This window comes from Frankliniella occidentalis, unplaced genomic scaffold, assembly GCF_000697945.3.
Source record: "Frankliniella occidentalis isolate FOCC.00 unplaced genomic scaffold, Focc_3.1 Scaffold370, whole genome shotgun sequence".
NCBI classification, from domain to species: domain Eukaryota; kingdom Metazoa; phylum Arthropoda; class Insecta; order Thysanoptera; family Thripidae; genus Frankliniella; species Frankliniella occidentalis.
Genome location: NW_026267493.1, coordinates 99698 through 103058, shown reverse-complemented (window position 1 = coordinate 103058; position 3361 = coordinate 99698).

Here is a 3361-nt window from a genome sequence, read left to right as displayed (position 1 = left end):
AAAAAACAAAAAAAAAAAACGTTTAAAACAAAACTGGCGCAGAACTGCGAGAGATTTAGAGCGATAATCCAGCGTAGCGAGCGCACCGCGGCTGATATACACGCGAGCGAGCGAGAGGGAGAGAAGTGTTTTTGTGATTTAATTCCGCATTGTGAGGCGTCGCGGCCCAACGAGCAATTTCCCAGATGTATCTGCGGACCATCGCCTGAGTCTGTGCGAAACAAAATTGTAGTGATGAAATAAAAGAGCGCCTACCGTGGCGTGGCCCGACACCTAGTCGTGGCCATAGCGCACGGCACTGCAAAACGAGATCGGGAAATGCAAATGGCGTTGTCAAAGTGGCCTGGCCGTTGCACAGGTGGCCCCCGGGCTCGCCCCCGGGCGGGGCCCCCCAGCCCGGCCGCACTGACCGCCCGGCCCAGGCGGACCGGCTGGACCGGCCACCCGCCCGGCTAGGCCGGGTTATTGCACCAACAGTTTCCTTTCAAAACGGACGCAGAATAGAGAAACAAAGAGCCAATTTGGGCTCATTTTTCTTTTCACAGCAAACATTCTCCCGCCGAGTTTACGGATGATTCCAGAAAAATTTCGTGGCTTTTGAATACGATTTGTACATCAGAAAACCATGGACTTCATATATAGCTGTACTGTAAATATAATAACATTCTACTTGTTCTGAGTACAAAAGTGAGTTGTTTTTAGAACGTTTAATTTGTTACAAGTTACTTAAAATTGAAACAAAGCTAATGTTCTTAATATTTATAGTTTAGTGCAGCTGACAGTTTTCTGTTTATATGGTATCTGTGCAACATATGTGAAAATGTTTGCTGTGTTGCCTTCTCTTCCAATCTCCCTCCTCCCATATTCACCTCCCCTTTCTTCGTCGTTTCCGGTCCACTTCCCAGGAAATGAAGAAGGTCGCGGGGCGTAGACGAAGATAGTCGCAAACAAGACAATGAAGTCACCTGAGCAAGATATGAGCGTTGAAATTAACTTCAAACGAACCGCTGCTCGGCCCTTTAAGCCACGGGTGCTCTCTTCTCATGATCCTAAAAAATTTCACACACATCAACCGCAACAATAATCCATGCTAACACTGTTAAAAATTACAACAGTAAATAACAACAAAATGGACTGATAATTTTGAAAACAGTGTAATCCTGTAGTTTGCACTGTACTTTCTGGAGGAAAGTTCTTTTCAAGCAATGTCGAGTCTTTATCTCTCAAATACCAGTCGAACAGATTTTGACCGAAGTATGGAAGTACAGGACGATCTGTATGAAATCCGTTTCTGTTTCTGGGTACAGAATTTTTAAAAGTGAACCAAAGTACACCGTGAAAAATAATAGGTAGGTGTACACGAAAATTTTCCTTGACGCAAGTTGTAAAATTACAATTTGGAATCGTAAAAATACATGCAGTACGTATCGACTTCAAATCCATTGGCGAGTACAAAATAAGCTCTCGTAAATTTACAACTTAAATTATAGTTCAAGTTGACCAAAATTTTGAAAATTTACGACGATATTTTTTACAGTGTATCAGTGAGTGTGTGGGCCGATTGTTGAAGGTGTGAGCATGAAAGGTTAAGTGCCCTGAAGTATTGTATTGCAATTGCAACAGTCAGCCACCTAGAAACGCACTTGACTTCGCCCGTTCCGTACCTCACATCCAGTGTTTGGCTGACATGTTATTTTTTTCTTTCTTTTGCCGTTTCCTTGAACACGAAGCAATCCGCTTAGCAACTTTTATACGAAATAGAAAGCTCCGGCCAGGTCGTACAGGTGACTGTGTACGTATACGCTGCGTGTGCAAACGTCGATCGAATGTGACGCAACACAGCCCGACCACGCTCGATAGAGGCTTGGCTGGAGGCCTGCTTGCTCTGGCCGGGCTCGGCCGAGCTGGGCCCCATACGGTGCTGGGAGACACAGCCAAGCAGCTCAGCCGCGGCGGTATGGCCGCGACCAGAAGGAACATCAGATCAACCGCCGGCAGAGCAGAGCGGGCTGACAAGAAAAATAAAAATTATCATGGCTACCTACCTACCTACCTACAAGAAAAATAAAAATTATCATGGTAGTCTGCCGCTGCGGCTGCTAAAATTTAAACAGGTTGGCGTCAACCGCAGCAGTAGTCGACTGCAGCTGAGCAGAGCAGCGCGACAGCAGGCGATAGGCGCGCCGCGGGGCAGACATGATCAAGTTTTGGAACGATTCCAGGCGCGCAGATCACTGAGTGCGCCTCGCAGACACAGCGCCGCACAGCGCAGCAGCGACAGCGCCCAGTCTCTGGCCTACATCGGAGCTAAATGCCAGCGCCTCGGAATCCCTGCTGCTGCCGCTGCCTCCGCCGGGGACGGAGGGGAGTGTTTTAATTGAGTGATCGTGGCGAGCAGCGGTGCATTATTTATGTAGGGAAACGGAAAACATCATTTCTAAGCGTGTTTCATTTACCGTCGAGGAGTGTAAGGTATCGAAAGGCAAAGACATTGGGACGGACAGCGAGGTATACAATCAATGTGTGTATATTTCAGTCTATGAACAAATAAACTCACATCATAACAGATACATCAGCACTACAAAAGTAAACGGTAGGCAAACAGATGGCGTTAATTCAATGCTTCTTAGAAATTAACGACAGGTATTTAAATCCCTGTTAACTACACGCTCCTCACTGCAAGAAAATTTACAGTTTAGGTAAAGAAGCATTTTTTTTTACAACTGTACAGCTTTGTTTCTAGCTCTCTCGGACTTCAAGGGGGGAGGAAAGGACTGGGTGGACAGCAAAACAAAAGAAATATATGCCTTTCATGAATACAGTTTACGAAGAGCGACACTGACCAGCGGGCAATTCAAGCTTTTTCGGAAATGGTTAATCAAACTACTTAACATCAAAATGCACTTTTGTCATCAGGTTCCTCTGAGATAACACAAGATAACACAATGGTATCGTACAAACGTAAAATATCGCGAAGCCTCTGTCATGAAATCACACAAAGAATCGGAAGACAGCTCACAACATGGGCACACAGTGATGTACAAAATAAATAATAAATAGGATCCACATACGGTACGGAACATTCACTGATGCTTGCACATTACGAGAGAGATCGCCTTTTATTTGATCAAGGGAGGGGAAAGGGACCGTCCTGTAGCGCAAACAAAAAACTGTCCGACCTGCAAACGGACAAAAAAGACGTAGAAAATAAAAATATTGCTTCAAAATTTAAATTTAAATGGTAAATTACGATATGTTGCAGTTTATTTAATGTGAACAAACACATATACGGACGGTCCCATGGTACAACCGTGAGCTGAGGAAAAGTCTTTGACTTGATGTTCAAAGAGTTGCCCTGGTT